Source organism: Trachypithecus francoisi, unplaced genomic scaffold (genome assembly GCF_009764315.1).
Source record: "Trachypithecus francoisi isolate TF-2019V2 unplaced genomic scaffold, Tfra_2.0 Contig01474, whole genome shotgun sequence".
Taxonomy (NCBI): Eukaryota; Metazoa; Chordata; class Mammalia; order Primates; family Cercopithecidae; genus Trachypithecus; species Trachypithecus francoisi.
Window position 1 is genome coordinate 8,379,222 of NW_022681435.1, and position 17,630 is coordinate 8,396,851.

Sequence of the window (17,630 nt, forward strand, 5' to 3'; positions counted from 1 at the left end):
CACAATGACTCTGTTTTGCCTCATTCCCACGCCTTTTCTTTTAAGCCCTAGGGCTTCCTTGTTACTGCTGAGATGCCATGGAATGTGCTTGGCACCTGTATATATGCAAAGCATAGTGTCAGGGACTTAAGACCCGTGAGGCAAACTTTTGACCAATTGACAACAAAATCAGCAGCTAAATACTTCTCCGCTCTTCATTCCCCCCGAATGGATGATCCTAAGACACTGTCACTCATGTAGCCTTTTGGAAGACATCACACTAACCTTAAGCAATCAATGCCCTTGGTACAAAGTGGCGCCCATCTTAGTAACACATTCTCTTGAATCTTTACTCATTCCTTTTCTTACTTACTCCCTTTTTCTCATGTTTTCTTGGCTTTTTCTGTACACCTTGCTATAGTCTGAATGTTTGTGTCCTCGTCAAAATTGATATGTTGAAATCCTAGCCTCAAAAGCGCTGGTATTATGAGGTGAGGCCTCTTGGGAGGTGCAGAGCTCATGAGGGCTCTGCACTCATGGAATTAACGTCGTTATAAAATAGGCCCAGGGGAACTTGTTCATCTCTTCTATCATGTGAGAACACAGCTCAAAGATGCCGTCTATGAACAAGAAAGTGGGCCCCCACCAGACAGCAAATCTGCCAGCACCTTGATCTTGGACTCCCAGCCTCTAGAATGATGAGAAATAAATTTTTGTTGCTTGTAAGCTACCCAGTTTGTGGTACTTTGTTATTGCAGAACAAATGAACTAAGACGCTCCTCAAAAACCATGTTCAGGCTCAGGCTCAGTTTATGGAAACTCAGCCTAAGATAACGATTCCTGCTGAGCAGAGTCAGAATTTTATATTGCTATAAAATATAAACAGTGCTTTCTCAGGATGGGTTGAGACTTATGTAACCCAATTAACCAAGTCAGTCTGTCAATAATCCTTCTCAGTCCCTGATGGGATTGATGAGATCTGCCTATACTTTAGCTTCCTGCCAGAAGAAAATTCAATGCTTTCTGGGAGATAATAAAAACACCCTAAACCTCTTCAATTTACATACCATGTGTAGATAGTTTTTAATCCAAAATTATCAGATCTGTCAGATCACAAAACCAAATAACCAAAAGCCAAGAGAAAAAAGCAGACAAAAGAAACAGACCTACCGGTGTTATGGAAGTTATCATACATGTACTTTAAAGTTTCCATTTGAAAATCTATTTTCTTGATATAGGTTTTCTATATATTCAAGAAAATAGATTTTCAAATGGAAACTTTCATCAGAAAACTGGAATCTATGTTTTTAAAAAGCATGAAGTGAAATCTCAGAACTAAAAACTGAAACGACTGAAATTAAAAATTTAATGCAAGAAGTTTATAAAACAACAGAAATGGCAGAAGATAGTGTAGTGGAAAATAAGTCAGGAGAAAAGTATCAATTCTGAAGCACAGGATTAAAAGAATTTAAAAAACACAGAAAAGAGCATACTTGACACATGGGACATGGTGAAAAGGTTTAATACATGTCATGAAAGTCCCAGAGAGACAGAAAAGAGAAAAGGGAGCACATGAAATATTTGATGAGTTACTGTCTGAAATTTTTCAAAAATGAAGAAACATTAAGCTACAGATTTGAAAATCTCTAAAAACTCCAAGTAGGATAAATTCAAAGAAACCCATACCTTGAGCACTTTAAGGTGGCTGGTACAACCAAGGAAATCAGTTTTTAGTTGTATTTTATTTAAATTAATTTAGATTGAAATAGTCATTATAGCTAGTAGCTATGTATTGGACTGTGAAACCCTAGGACAGTTGCTAAAAGAATAAAGGAAGGGGCCAGGCACGGTGACTCACACCTGTAATCCCAACACTTTGGGAGGCCGAGGCGGGCAGGTCATGAGGCCAGGAGTTCGAGACCAGCCTGGCCAACATAGTGAAACCCTGTCTCTACCAAAAATACAAAAACTAGCCGAGCGCAGTGGCGGTGCCTGTAATCCCAGCCATTTGGGAGGCTGAGGCAGGAGAATCGCTTGAAATCATAAGGTGGAGTTTGCGCTAAGCCGAAATCGCGCCACTGCACTCCAGCCTGGAGTAAAGAGCAAAACTCTGTCTCAAAATAAAAAAATAAAAAATAAAAAAATAAAAAAAGAATAAAGGAAGGATATGGAATGAAGAAAACTCAAGCTAGAGAAATATAAGCACTAAAGAGTCTAATGATATTCATGTCCAAGTTGAGTCACACACAGCATATATTGTTGACTTCTTTTATAAGAGCCAGGTCTTATGGTTTGTTTAAGTTTCTGGTCTATATCCTCTTTGGTGACCATTGCCCAGTATCGAATAACTGCAGAAAATTCACAGCTTAGCTCTGACCAGCTTTTAGGGGACACGCCTTCCCCATAGGAAAGACACCATTCCTGAATAATCACATTTGCAAACCTAGATTACCTCAACCTAATCGTGATTTTGTTCTTCCTCTGGCCTTGAGGCTTGAAGTCTAGTCTGCCATGTCCCAAAATCCACCCAGGATTGATGCTTCTACTCCAGGGTACAAACACTTTCTACGGTTGCCCTAGCAAAGCCTCAGGAGTTAGGACTATACTCTTAGAGCTTCCTGAGTGCTTTCAGGAAAATTCAAACGGAATCCGAATCTATAGAAACAATTTATTTTGTCACAATCTTCCAATATGAGTCCATCCATTTTCTGTAACCCAGAGGACAGAACAGTCTCCCCATTCTGAATAAAAGAGGCAGATTTAGATGTTTCTCCAGACCAAGGGAAGCTGGACTTACTTTCTTCCAAGAAAGGTGGAAGAGGAAGAGAACAATGGTGTTTAACCTTCTGTGTCCTTGGTACTTTTACTTACTCTGAGAAGAAGCTTCACCCCGTGACATACAGGTATCCACAGCTCAGGGAGTTTTCACTCCTGTTCTCTACACCTCTAGAAAGTTATAGCAAAGCAAGGAAAAGCAGGAGTGGGGACTGAAATGATCAGAGATACAGGAATTTTGTAGGAGAGTTTTCAGAGGTGAAGACTTGAAAGGCTTATACTTGACGTTTGCAAATCCATGAAATTATGATTAATTTTGAAAATCAAGGACTGTTTGTTTGTTTTTACCAAATTTCAGGCTATCAGATGCAGAGAGTAATCTCTGAGAGTAAAAGAATATAGTTTGGGGCAAATAAGAGTGAGTCCTCTTGCATTAAAATGAGCCCATTGATTACTATTTTTAAAAAATTCTAGGATGTGGTAGGAATTCAAACAGATAAAGAAGCTCAAGAAATGTTAAACTGCAATTAAAAGTAACAGGTCCTTAGCTGGTCATTAAAAGATGTAAGAGATCGTGGGGGCTGGGGCAGCTGAGGGAAGTGCCATGGATGCAGGGCTCTGGGCCCAGACAGAAGGTGCTCCCCTCTGGGGTCAGCTGCAGCAGGGGTCTGGTCATCAACTCTCAGTCCTTATGTATGAGGTTTCCTGGGCAAGTCCTGCCCTGGTTTACCCCATTCTCCTGGAGGCTGCTGGAAGCCTGGATCTTGTTTCCAGAGCACCAGGGTGGAGGTTTGGAACAACCGGGTACTTGCTGTTGGAATTCCTGAAAAATGGCAGCAAATACCCATAAATAAATGTTAGGAATTAAATACAGAATGCTTGACATTTCACATATTTTTTAAAACATTGTTTACCAGTTTCTTTCCTCCTTGCCAATTGTTAGAGTTGCCAAACAGCTCTCTAAGGTTTGGCCTATGCCCTACCTCTCAAATGATGACCCTGGCTCAAAGAAAACATTATCTGGATCCAAACTAGCCAACTGTATATGTTTGCTTAAATAACCAGATTTTATTCCCCACCTGTGTCAAGCACACAAGGAAAGGGTGGCCTTAGGCTATAGGACACAGGTTTGACTTTGACAGCTGAGAGGCCAAAACAGGGAGAGCAAACCCAGAGCTCCACTGGCAGCCTTCTCTGATCCCCTCTTCATAACAAGCTTTGCCAATCAATCTAAGCCCTTCTTCTCAGGGGGCAGAAGCAAAGCCTCACAATCCTCAGTGCAACTATCTAACAATGGCATGTTTAGAGTGGGCACCAAAATGAAACTCTGATTATAGCTTAATGTGAGTCCCTAGTGGGAAGGCCAAAGCCTTAGGCCAATTGCTAAATTCTTTGACGGTGTAGGATCGGTCTTTCCAATGAGACAACTGGTTGCCCTTAAAATACCTTGCAACTCCATTATTGACTAGTACCAGAAATTTTGTCATCAGAACGTCTACTCCAATAGTGCATAGCCTTGGTCCTTGTAGGGAAGAAACTTGGAAGTCCTGTATGTGTGTTTACTCATGTAACTCTCATAACCTGCTATCATCCACATTTTATTTTATTATTTTATTTTATTTTATTTGGAAAGACAGTCTTGCTCTGTCACCCAGGCTGGAGTGCAGTGGCACCATCTCAGTTCACTGCAACCTCCGCCTCCCGGGTTCAAGTGATTCTCCCACTTCAGCCTCCTGAGTAGCTAGGACTACAGGTGCCCATCACCATGCCTGGCTAATTTTTTTTTGTATTTTTAGCAGAGACAGGGTTTCACCATGTTGGCTAGGCTGGTCTCAAACTCCTGACCTCAAGTGATCTGACCACCTCAGCCTCCCAGAGTGCAGGGATTACAGGCATCAGCCACTATGCCTGGCCTATAAACCACATTTTACAGATGGAAACATTGAAGCTCAGAATGAATTGCCTTAGATCATACAGCCAGTAAGTGATAGAGCCAGGATGAACAAAACTAGGTTCATTGCACCCCCAAGAGCCTTGTTTTCTCCACTGTATCACACACCGCTAAGGGTGAAGATTTGATATGGAGCCGGGGAAGAGAGTCTGGGAGGCAGCAAGAATTCTAAGTTCCTTCTTCTCAGAAAGAAGAGGCCCGTAGGAAGCCTGCAAAGATAAAGTGCCCAGATTCCCCAGTTCTGCCTAGGGCTGGACTTGGGTGAAAACAGAAGAACATCAAAGTAGAAGCTGACCTTTCCACAAGAATCAAGGTACGTGTGTCTGATGGGATTCAGCAAACTCCCTTTTGTCAGCCAAGAAGAGAAGCAGGTGGCAAGTATCTGCCACGTGATAAAGGTAACCGTAGGAATGTAGGTACCGATGTTGGTGCTGATTTTAATACAAAATTATATCTTCTTCCTCTCTTGGTAGACGTGAATGTCATCTTTAACTGGCAGATCCCCCCGGAATGCTGGCCCTGCTCTAGCAGTGGGCCTGGCGTATTTGACACCTGCGGTAGATGGTCTTTAACAACGCCTCTACCATATGACAAAATTAGTTTTAATGATAATCACAAAATTAAACAAATAATGATAATGGCAGGGAAAGACATGCAGACAATGAAATGTTTTTCTTTTCTTTTTTAAATTAAAGACTTTTTTTTTTTTTTTTTTTTTTTTTGGCCAGTCACGGTGGTCCACGCTTGTAATTCCAGCACTTGGGAGGCCGAGGCACATGGATCATTTGAGGTCAGGAGTTCGAGAACAGCCTGGCCTACGTGGTGAAACCCCGTCTCTACTAAAAATACAAAAAAAATTTAGCCAGGCATGGGGGCGTGTGCCTGTAGTCCCAGCTACTCAGGAGTGAGGAGAATCGCTTAAGCCTGGGAAGCGGAGGTTGCAGTGAGCCGAGGTCGTGCCACTGCGCTCCAGCCTGGGCAACAGAGCAAGACCCTGTCTCAAAAAAATTTTTTGCCACCATGTCTGCCTTTTTTTTTTCCATTTTTGGTGGAGATGGGGTCTCACTATGTTGCTCAGGCTGGTATCAAAATCCTGGCCTCAAGCAATCCTCTTGCCTTGGCGTTCCAGTGCTGAGATTACAGGTGTGAGCCACTATGCCCAGCCCCAGTTTTTCTTTTATTAAACTTCACATATAATCATGGGAGATAAACAAATACTACATTGCCAACGAAGGAAAAAAAGTAAACACTTTTAAATTCTGGTCTTTTTCTGAGAAAAGGGGAAGAACTTTTACCTACATATTGGTAATGCATGGGACATTATAGTTTTTGGTTCTGAGACTTCTGCAAATTTGTCAATGATTTCATCAAAGTTGATTTTCCTTGCAGAGCCATATTTAATATGCAATGTAGCCAGGTTTATTATTCTATCTTCACTCACTATTGGCAGAGGAAGACTTTTCACTCATTTTAATTTCTAAAGATTTCTTTCCCCCATCGCCAAAAGCATACAAGAAGTTCAGAAAAGTCGTAAACATAAGGATACATTTGCAGATTCCATTGCACAACAAATTCCAGAAATGGCAATACACTTCATGTCTTTGTTTCTTCAGGATGGATTCTTCCAGCAGCTTTCAAATGTCTCCACAGTTGAACATTTTTCACTAAGAAAACCATCACTGGGAAATGTATTATAAGTTTCTATTATATTTGGTTTTCAAGTTTTCTGCAAAAATCAGAGAAAGCAGCTGAATGAAATCAGAGAAAGCAGGGACTTACTTAAACCATTGCATTCTGTCCAGCTCCTGGTACAATTGACTGAGCCGTCCAAACACTGCCTCTGAAACTTCTTCTGGCAATTTAAGACTGGCACCTTGGGTCATTTCTCCCAACGCTGCTTCTTTGACTATTGATTCTCTTTTCTGTGTAACTGTCCATTTTCTCCCCGACAATCACCTTTTCTTCTGGTGGCGGTAACAGTCCCCTCTCCACATTTCTCTGTGCTGATCTGCAAGGAACAATTTTAAAAAACTTGGTGTACCTGTTCAAGGTGCATTCTGACTGTCTGAAAATATTTTTGCCTGATTGCAGAGGTTGCAGAGAATGACAGAATTGAAGTCACTCAAGTTCCCTGTCTCTGTCTACAATCACTCCCATTGTCTACTTCTCATCCACTGTTTGGAACAGACACATGTAGCCGAGTGCTTGTGAATTGACCGCCAAATTAGCTTCCATGCGGAATACAATGTTTACTAAAGGATAAACAGTAAAAATGTGCTAATTTAAGCTGAAGCATATACTATTAAACTCAACAGTAACCACAATTGTTTAGAACTTAGACCAACAAAAGATGATTGGAGGAGGAGTACTGTGTCCCTAACATGATGTAGAATTGCCAACACGTGGAGCAGTGCTTAAATGGTTTTATTAGTGTTGTTAAATTCTCTGCAGACAATGTCCCCCGTCATTGCCTGCACCAGGGCAGACTGCCCACTGCCTTCCCTTGCTATACCATAGATCTTAATCGGCTGCAGCTTTTAACCAGATAATTCACTGCCCTGCTGTGCACAGCTTAGATCTCAGGAACATCCAACCCTTCTGACTATCATAAATTCTTACTTATTTCATTATTGACTGGATTAAATAGATTTAAAAACAGAAATCTCACAGGTTTTTTTTTCTCCTGCTCAAGCGACAGCCCCTTTAGCTAGGAAGGAACCCACCAATAACACATCCCTGTCATTTCTCAAGCCTGCTCTTGCTGGGGAAGAAGACGGTTCTTTCTGGGGCCTCCCTCTGGCTCCCTGTGTACTCTTTTATCCCTGGTGGCTCACACCTGTAATCCCAGCACTTTGGGAGGCTGAGGTGGGTGAATCACCTGAGGTCAGGAGTTCGAGACTAGCCTGGCCAACATGGTGAAACCCCATCTCTACTAAAAATACAAAAAATTAGCCAGGCATGGTGGCTGGGGCCTGTAATCCCAGCCACTTGGGAGGCTAAGGCAGGAGAATCGCTTGAACCCAGGAGGCGGAGGTTGCAGAGAGCCAAGATCGAGCCACTGCATTCCATCTCAAAAACAAACAAAAACAAGTAAACAAGCAAATGGGCAAACATTTAACTGAGTTATTTCTCCTGCCCCTTCAGGGCTTGGCTAGGAGGTCAGATGGCCTTGGCTGGGCCATCTGGGCTGCTGAAGATGGTGTCAAGGAAGTGAAAGTTCAGATCCTGAAACCGCTGCTCCCTTGCTCAGGCATGGCCACAGGCGGTTCCTTGTCTCCATCCCGGGGCCACTGCTGACTTTTTAGCTGGTCATGTTTCCTTGTTTGGCATCCTCAGAACCATTAGGCCCCGGAGACTTCCAGATGTCTTTTTTAACAATCAGAGCCGGATTTCCTGGGCAGTGCCCGCCTCATGCAAACATTCTTATTTGTTATGGCACTGCCCTCAGAATGTGCAGGAATGAGTTCTAAAGGACAACCCTGGCTCGGCCCGGGGCCATGCTTCCATTCCATACGCCTCCTCACACAATCTCACTCCAACCTGTGATGCAGGGTGGGGCAGAATCATTATTCCCATTTTAGGGATGGGGAAGTGGAGATGCCAAAGCTTGGAATGAACAACCCAAGGTGACACAGCAGCCCTTTGGGGCAGAACTGGTACTAGAACACCCTCATCCCCACTTCTTACTCACTCACCCACCCCAGCTCCAGCTAACTTAGCTCAGGCTTGGCCCAGGTCCAGTAATCCTGGTTACACAACTGTTATCAGGCATGTACTCAGCTAGAGAGTATAAATAGACCCAGTGCCTTGCTGCTGAGAATTTATGATTCAAAAATCACAAGGTTTTACATTGAGTAACCAGATGTCTTTAGAAATATGGCAGAGGAGTAATAGCATAGAAACAGCTCGTTTCTATGACTTTGTTTATTTGTGTGTTTTTAACTTGTCACCTATGTCTGGCAACAACACATTTAGGAAGCTGTCCTAAAAAAAGCTATTCACCAGGGATGACACATTTGTGGCACATGCCCTGAGGAGTCCCTGGGGATGTCTGTGGCACGTTGCGACTCTCTCACAGCTCTGCCCACTTAGCCCAGATGATCCTCGGAATCTTCCCTAATCTAGCACTCTGCCCAGGCACGTATCTGACAGGGGATTTCAGCTAGTGAGCCAAATTCGATTTGCTGTCCCTGCCATACATTTCAGGCTGCTTATTCCAGGAAATGTGAAATTCAGTTTGTTTGCCCTTTCAGGGAGCTGCAGCCTGGTAACCTTACTCTTCTTTCCATTCACGCCCCCACCCCACCCCACAAACAAGGGCTAGGGGCAACAAGCTACTAGGAAGTGCTAAGCACGGCTTAAAACAGAAGTTATGCACCTGAGGTCTGTAAAACCTCGGCAGAAGTGGCCGCAGTTGATGGTGGAAATTATTTCACTGGTAAAGCACTCCTTCCTGAATCCTTCCCAGGATTCCTGGGCAGGTGTTCTTTGTAAAGCCCCCTCCCCCAGCCAGAGATCCTCATATGCCTCATCACCTTGAGAACTGCAGCTGTCTTGAAGAGCGTTCCTATTTCTGGGAGGACTGAGTTTGAAGGTGGAGTCAAGTCACTTGGAAATGATTCACGGGGACATTTAGGCCAGGGTGAGTGGTGAGGGAGGAACCCTGAGCGCCAGCCACACTCTTTATCCCTCCTAGGACGTCCACATCCCACACCCATTAAGTGAGTCCGTCTTAAAGGTCAACATGGGGTAAGTCCAGGATTAGGACCTGAAAGGAGCCATGAGCCCTGTGCTGGGCTGAATTGCATTCTCCCAAAATTCCACGTCCACCCAGAACCTCAGAATACAGCCTCATTTGGAAACTCATTTGGAAACAGGGTCTCTGCAGATGTAATTAACAGTGGCGATGAGATCACGCTGGATTAGGGTAGGCCCTCAATCCAATGAGAGTGTCCTCCTAAGAGACGGAAAGGGACGCATGGAGACATGGAGAAGAAGGCCATGTGGCGACAGAGGCAGAGACCAGAGGGATGCCACTCCAAGCCCAGGCGCGCCAAGGAAGAGGCAGGGGATGATTCTCCCCTGGGACCTTCAGAAAGAGCGTGGCTCTGCCAACACCTTGATGTTGGACGTCTGACCTCTAGGACTCTGAGACATACATTTCTGTTATTTCAAGCTACCCAGTTTGTGGTCATCGGTTCCGGCAGCGTTAGCAAACTAACACATTTTCCAAATAATATACCTGCTCCCAAGTCTTCACTCAGGTTCTGCTCCTGGGAGAGAGGAAACCCAAACTAAGACAGTAGGTATAAATACCCTCCTATTACAGATGAGGAAACTGAGGCATGGCTTCACTCACAAAGCAGCTGTGGGACCCAAGCAGCCGGCAGCTACGTTGTGGCTCAAAAGAGGTTGAGCCTATTCTCTATGCGGTCTGCTGTGGCGCATCAGTGATTCTGAATGTAAACTGAAGGCGCACGGCAGTTTTGTCAGCTCAGCAGTCAAGCAAATGACTCGAGAAAAATGGGGGCAACCATGGGCTACTTGGTGCTGGAAATGGGGTCATTAAAACATAAAATTATCAGACCCTTTTTGTAAGCAATGGTTGCTATGAGAAAGCCCATGAGGCAGTAGGGCATGGGGAACTCATCTCTTTCTTTACACTTTGGGGAAGCAGACCTTCAACAGGCTTAGTCACCAGGTACTTTGTTACATGCATGGTCATTGGTTGGGAAGATTCAGTTAATCAGGGCCTTTTGCCTGAGAAACTTGCTTTAACAATTAATAAGTAGGAAAAAAACAGGAAGGACTTTTTCCCATTGTTTGACATATTTTTCAACATAATATTTCTTACTTTTTTTTTTTTTTTTTTGAGACGGAGTCTTGCTCTGTCGCCCAGGTTGGAGTGCAATGGCCAGATCTCAGCTCACTGCAAGCTCCACCTCCCAGGTTTATGCCATTCTCCTGTCTCAGCCTCCCGAGTAGCTGGGACTACAGGCGCCCGCCACCACGCCCGGCTAGTTTTTTGTATTTTTTAGTAGAGACGGGGTTTCACCATGTTAGCCAGGATGGTCTCGATCTCCTGACCTTGTGATCTGCCCGTCTCGGCCTCCCAAAGTGCTGGGGTTAAAGGCTTGAGCCACCGCGCCCGGCCTTCTTACTATTTTTTGAGAGCTTCTGAATACAACCCATATTTCATGTTCAGGAATAAATGTCCTCAAATCTTCTTGCCTTTTCCTTAGTTTATAATTATTACTGAAAATAACAGAAAAGCATTAGCAACCCAGCCGGGTGCAGTGGCTCATGCCTATAATCCTAGCACTTTGGGAGGCCAAGGCGGGCAGATCACAAGGTCGAGAGATCGAGACCATCCTGGCCAACATGGTGAAACACCATCTCTACTAAAAATACAAAAATTAGCCGGGCGTAGTGGTACGTGCCTATAATCCCAGCTACTTGGGAGACTGAGGCAGGAGAATTGCTTGAACATGGAAGGCGGAGGTTGCAGTGAGCCAAGATTGCGCCACTGCACTCCAGCTTGGAGACAGAGCAAGAATCTGTCTTAAACAAATACATACATACATACATACATAAAGCATTAGCAACCCATGTTGTATGTTTACACAGACTTAAATTACTAATCAATAGTTCTTTACCCTCTTTGGTAAAGAAAAATACCTTTCCCAGCTGGGCGCAGTGGCTCACGCCTATAATCCCATCACTTTGAGAGGCCAAGGCGGGTGGATCACCTGAGGTCAGGAGTTCAAAACCAGCCTGGCCAACATGGTGAAACCCCATCTCTACTAAAAATACAAAATTAGCCGGGCATGGTGGCAGATGCGTATAATCCCAGCTACTTGGGAGGCTGAGGCAGGAGAATCACTTGAACCTGGGAGGCAGAGGTTGCAGTGAGTGGAGATCGCGCCAGTGCACTCCAGCCTGAGCAACAAGAGTGTAACTCCATCTCTAAAAAGTAAAAAAGAAAAAAAAAAGGAAAATACCTTTCCCAATTAACCAGTGTCCTTGTTGATGATGATTTCAATCTCCATGGCATTGTTTACTCCCCTTTGGTGGCCAGGGGAGAAGCCATTTTCAGAGGATGATAGATTCTAGGCACAGCAATCACCTGGTCCCCTGGGCTTCCCAGTTGGTAGGGCTGGCATTTGGGAAGATGGGGAATGGTGTGATCCACAGGAGCAGGCTGAGAAGGTGGCCAGGCAGAGCGTCTGATCCCAGCATCTGACACCAGCGGCCCGTTCTCTCCACCTTCTCTGGGACAAAGCCCACTTGTGCCTCGTGCATTTGCCTCTTGGTTCCTAGTCCTCTCTAGGAACCACTCAGAGGCACTGCTGAGCTGAGGAATCTCTGCACAGGATGCCATGGGAGTCATTCAACCTGCAGAGGATAAAACGCACGTAGAGGAAGGTGGTCTCTGAGTTGGAAGAGAAGGCACTGAGTCCTCCAGATGCAGGTTTTGAAGAAAGGCAGTATATTAATATTTCATGCCATGCCACACAAAGGGTCTGCTGACCTGGGTAGATTGAAGTCTTGTGACTGCCTGGTAGGCTCTACTACCTGTCTCATAAACAGAAGGTGCTAAACAGAGGCACAGAGCCTGGCTGAATTGTTGCTACTGGCTAAAATGGGTTCTATATAGCCGAGACCACATCTTCCCGGCGAGCACAGAGCCTTGCCCCTTGCCACTCTGCCGCCCATCCACACCTGCCACCAGCTCACCATGGATGATGATACCATCGCCTTCATCATCGATAATGGCTCTGGCATGTGCAAGGCTGGCTTCACAGGCAACGATGCTCTCCAGGCCGTCTTCTTCTCCATCATGGGGTGCCCCAGCCACCAGGGCGTGATGGTGGGCATGGGTCAGAAGGACTCCTCTGTGGGCAACGAGGGCCCAGAGCAAGAGCGGCATTCTGACCCTGAAGTACCCCATCGAGCATGGCATTGTCACCGGCTGGGAGGACGTGGAGAAGATCTGGCACCACATCTTCTACAATAAGCTGTATGTGGCTCCTGAGGAGCACCCCCTGCTGCTGACCAAGGCCCCCCCGAACCCCAGAGCCAACCACGAGAAGGTGAACCAGATCATGTTTGAGACCTTCAACACCCCAGCCATGTGCGTGGCCATCCAGGCCTTGCTGTCCCTGTACACCTCTGGCCGTACCACTGGCATCGTGATGGACTCTGGTGATGGGGTCACCTACACTGTGCCCATCTATGAGGGGTATGCCCTCCCCCACACCATCTTGCATCTGGACCTTGCTGGCCCAGACCTGACTGACCACCTCATGAAGATCCTCACCGAGAGCAGCTACAGCTTCACCACCATGGCCAAGTGGGAAATCGTGTGTGACATCAAGGAGAAGCTGTGCTATGTCACCCTGGACTTTGAGCAGGAGATGGCCATGGGGGCCTCTAGCTTCTCCCTGGAGAAGAGCTAGGAGCTGCCCGGTGGCCAGATCATCTGCAACGAGCAGTTTCACTGCCCTGAGGCGCTCTTCCAGCTTTCCTTCCTGGGCATAGAATCCTGTGGCATCCACAAAACTACCTTCAACTCCATCAGGAAGTGTGACATGGACATCTGCAAAGACCGGTACGTCAACACAGTGCTGTCTGGTGGCACCACCATGTACCCTGGCATCACCGACAGGATGCAGAAGGAGATCACTGGCCTGGCTCCAAGCACGATGAAGATCAAGATCATTGCTCCTTCCGAGCGCAAATACTCCATGTGGTTTGGCAGCTCCATCCTGGCCTCACTGTCCACCTCCCAGCAGATGTGGATCAGCAAGCAGGAGTATGACAAGTCCAGCCCAGGCCCTCCATTGTCTACTGCAAATGCTTCTAGGCAGACTGTTACTTAGTTGCATTACACCCTCTTGACAAAACCTAACTTGAACAGAAAACAAGATGAAATTGGCATGGCTTTATTTATTTCATTTGTGTGTGTGTGTGTGTGTGTGTTTTTTGGCTTGACTCAGGATTTAAAAACGGGAACGGTGAAGGTGACAGCAGTCGGTTGGAGTGAGCCTCTCCCAAAGTTCTACAATGTGGCCAAGACTTTGATTGTACATTGTTCTTTTTTTGTTTTTTAAATAATCATTCCAAATATCGTGAGATGCATTGTTACAGGAAGTCCCTTGCCCTCCTAAAAGCCACCCCTCTTCTTTTTAAGGAGAATGGCCCAGTCCTCTCCCGAGTCTACATGGGAGGTGATAGCATTGCTTTATGTAAATTATGTAATGCAAAATGTTTTTAGTCTTCGCCTTCATACTTTTTAATTTTGTTTTATTTTGAATGATCAGCCTTCATGGTGCCCCTTTTTTATACCCCAACTTGAGATGTATGAAGGTGTTTGGTCTCCCTGGGAGTGGGTGGAGGCAGCCAGGGTTTACCTGTACACTGACTTGAGACCAGCTGAATAAAAGTGCACACCTTAAAGAAATAAAAAAAAAATAAAATAATAAAACGGGTTCTAAGAAGTACCATTTTGTATTCCCATGACATGCACCACACTTATACTTTATTTTCATGATTCCAGAACCATGATTTATGGAATAAACTACAGTGATTTATGGAATATATTCGAAATAGAGGTTAACTCGTTACCTGGGTGCCACATTTCCCAGGATGCTCTGTGGAAATTCAGTCGCCCCAGAAGGATGGTCCATTGCTAAATCAGAAGAGACCCATGGAGCTGCCTGGGAAAGGGCCATATGCAGGGTAGGACACGGTGCAGGAGCCCCGGGGGAGGTGCCCATTACACAGTCTGGGTCTCGATCTGTTCTAGGTAGTTAGACAGGCATGAGCCAGGCAGGAGAGGGCTCTCCCCCAACCCACTAGGAACGTCAAGTGATGGCTCAGCAGTTACCACACTGCTGCTCTAAAAATGATAATTGGGCAGCCAGGGAGAGACAGGCTCTGGATAGTCCACACCTGTTAACATTTAAAGTGTTAATTGCCAAAACCCAGGATAGAACCAGGGACCTTTAGATCTTCAGTCTAACGCTCTCCCGAAGTGGGCAGATCACAAGGCCAAGAGACCGAGACCATCGTGGCCAACATGATGCAACTGCGTGTCTGCTAAAAATACAAAAATTAGATGGGCATGGTGGCATGTGCCTGTAGTCCCAGCTACTCAGGAGGCTGAGGCAGGAGAATGGCTTGAACCGGGAGATGGAGGTTGCAGTGAGCCGAGATCGCACCACTGCACTCCAGCCTGGCGACAGAGCGAGACTCCGTCTCAAAAAAAAAAAAAAAAAAAAGTGTTAATTGAATGCAGACCTCAGGCAGAAGCAGCTTCTTCTGCATGCATGTTAAGTGACAAAATGGCTATGATGCTGGGGGACACACGCCATCAGAGAAAGGAAAAAGCCTCAGATGGGCAGGCATGTAACTCCCTGAACATACTGCACGTGCTCAATTCCAAAGGGTAAGGAAAGCACTGCGCATGTGGAAAGCACGCCCTAGAGAAAGAATCATGGGAAAGAGGCGAGCCTATGAAGTCCCAGGATCAAGGTTAAAGGGGCTCTTTTTCGCCCTTTGACCTTCAGGCGCTCACTTGGGTCTCTTCCAAGGGTTCTTTCCTTTCTTTTCTGTTTCCAGTCCTGCTCTGAAACTTCCACTCCTGCTCTGAAACTTGCCTCTGTCTCTTTTTCTGCTTTATGGCCCTCCACTTAATTACTTCTTCTGAGGAAGCAAGGGCTGAAGTTGCTACAGACCCGTATGGATACACTGCCAGTAACGGGGTAACTCTGTCACCACTAACAGATCCAGCCCTTCTGTGGACCAGCTCTGAGCTGGTTAGCTCACCCCCATGATGGGCGGGCTGTGTTCTGTGATCACCCAGGTCTCATCTATTCCTAATGTTCCCTGATCCTGTTACCCTCTGACTACGGGGCAGATGCCCAGTGGTTCACTTGGATGGTTCAGACTGTTCCTAGCCCTTAAAAGCTGGTAAATTAAAAAGAAGATAGCTTACAGATGGTCAGCTTCTTCTCCCCTAAATAGCAAGTCTGTAAAACAGCCCCTTTTCCTGGGGATAGTGAACATGGATCGGTTAGAAATAAGGGATAGACATTCAGGTTGGAAGAGGACTTAGAAGCACTTACAGGGAGGCTGCTGAAGATGAGGCCCTGAGGAGTTCCCCTCTATTAATTTTTCACAGAACTATAGAAGCAAACTAACAATCATGTTGTCTAATATACGACCATGTCACCTGCAGCTGGGAGGGGCGGGGAGAGAAACTGACTACCCTCAACTTCCAATTATGCTATGGTAACAGTTTAAATTTTATTGAGTAAATAATTATCTCTGTGGGTTTAACAAAACACAAAACAAAACACAGCACAACACCATTAGTCATCTGTCTGAGGTAAAGCTGAAATATATATTTACCACATGCCTTTCTTATTCAGTGCCCTGATTCAGGGCAAGCGTGAGCCGTTCATCCCTCCAGGGGGTAAATGACTAGCTCTTTTGGTAAATTAGGTTTTTGTTTTCATTTCCCTTTAGATTCTTTGTCTTCAGTTTTTAATTTATTTTGAACCAAAGGCAAGAATGAAGTGGGGTATGTGGGTTTCTCATCATGATCTATGCGAGAATTTGGCATGTGTCCAGTGGGGTTTGTGCAGGGCCCAGTTCAGGAGGAAACAGAGGTACATTAGTGTTACTTGGAAGAAGTAGGGAGGCTGGCAATAGGGCTTTGGACACACTGATTTATCCTTAAAAGCAGCAGCTAGTAAGCCCTCTTCTAATGTGTGCTGGGTCAGAAGCAAAGGCTTTGAGGACAGTATTAGGATATAAAATCCTGAGATAAAATTGAGAGGTGAGCGATATTTTCCCTACTGATTCTAAGAAGTCAAATCGAAGCCTCATGTGTGTGGCTGGTATCAATTTCATGGTCTGCTTTGCTTGCCCAATGATGACAGTTTTCTCTCTCTCTCTCTTTTTTGTTTTTACTTTCTTTTTAGAAGATATTTATCTTTTTGGGGGGGTGGACAGGGTCTTGCTCTGTTGCCCATGCTGAGTGCAGTGGCACGATCATGACTCACTGCAGCCTCGTCCCCCAGGCCCAGATGATCCTCCCACCTCAGCCTCCCAGTTAGCTGGGACCACAGGTGTGCACCACCATGCCCAACTAATTTTTTATTTTTTGTAGAGAGGGGGTCTTGCTATGTTGCCAAGGCTGGTCTCAAACCCCTGGATTCAAGAGATCCTCCCACCTCATCCTCCCAAAATGTTGGGATCATAGGCATGAACCACTGTGCCAGGCAATAGTTCTCTCTAACTAGACAACACGAGGGATGGGGTATTTCCAGGGTGCTCGCCCCTTGTATAGGCTTTCCTATCGTGGAGCCTCTCTTGGCTCGTGACAACATCTGGATTCTCTTGCCTGTGTTGTACAGGTTTAGGCAGCTGAGATTGCCTTGGCAAGAAACAAATGTGATTATGAGGACATCACTCCATAAAGAACCCTTTTGTCTTGGTTGGCTGCTAAGTTAGTCTAGCTCCTCATGGGAGAAGAAGGAAAAGTATGTCGATTTGGAGCTTCCTTCAGCTTTATTGGCCAAGCCATCTTGCTCTAGCTTGAATCTCCTGGGGGTGTGAATTGATTGCTGAGGGTCTGCTGTGAATGTTGGCTGCTAGGGGCTTTGAGCTGCTCCACTGAACTGTCCTGGCATAGGGGGATTATCTTGCCTGGGGGGCTATTCCTGACACACATTAACAGCCTGCTCCTGCAGGTAACCGTTTGTGAGCAGAGGATAACCTTTGCTTGGGTACAATGACAGGGCACAAAAGGCCACTCCCCTTGTGTCAAGATGGGACAACTACGAGGTGCAGTCTGTGTTCTGGAGTGCCCCATGGGGCTGGGCTGGAGCCAGTCTCCACTGCGGACCACACCCTC

General features: G+C 45.7%; 1 pseudogene; it reads left to right on the forward strand.

Annotated features, from left to right (window-relative positions):
• The first annotated feature begins 12,440 nt into the window (after nt 1-12,440).
• On the forward strand, nt 12,441-13,571 carry LOC117099695 (annotated as a pseudogene).
• Nucleotides 13,572-17,630: the final 4,059 nt, after the last annotated feature.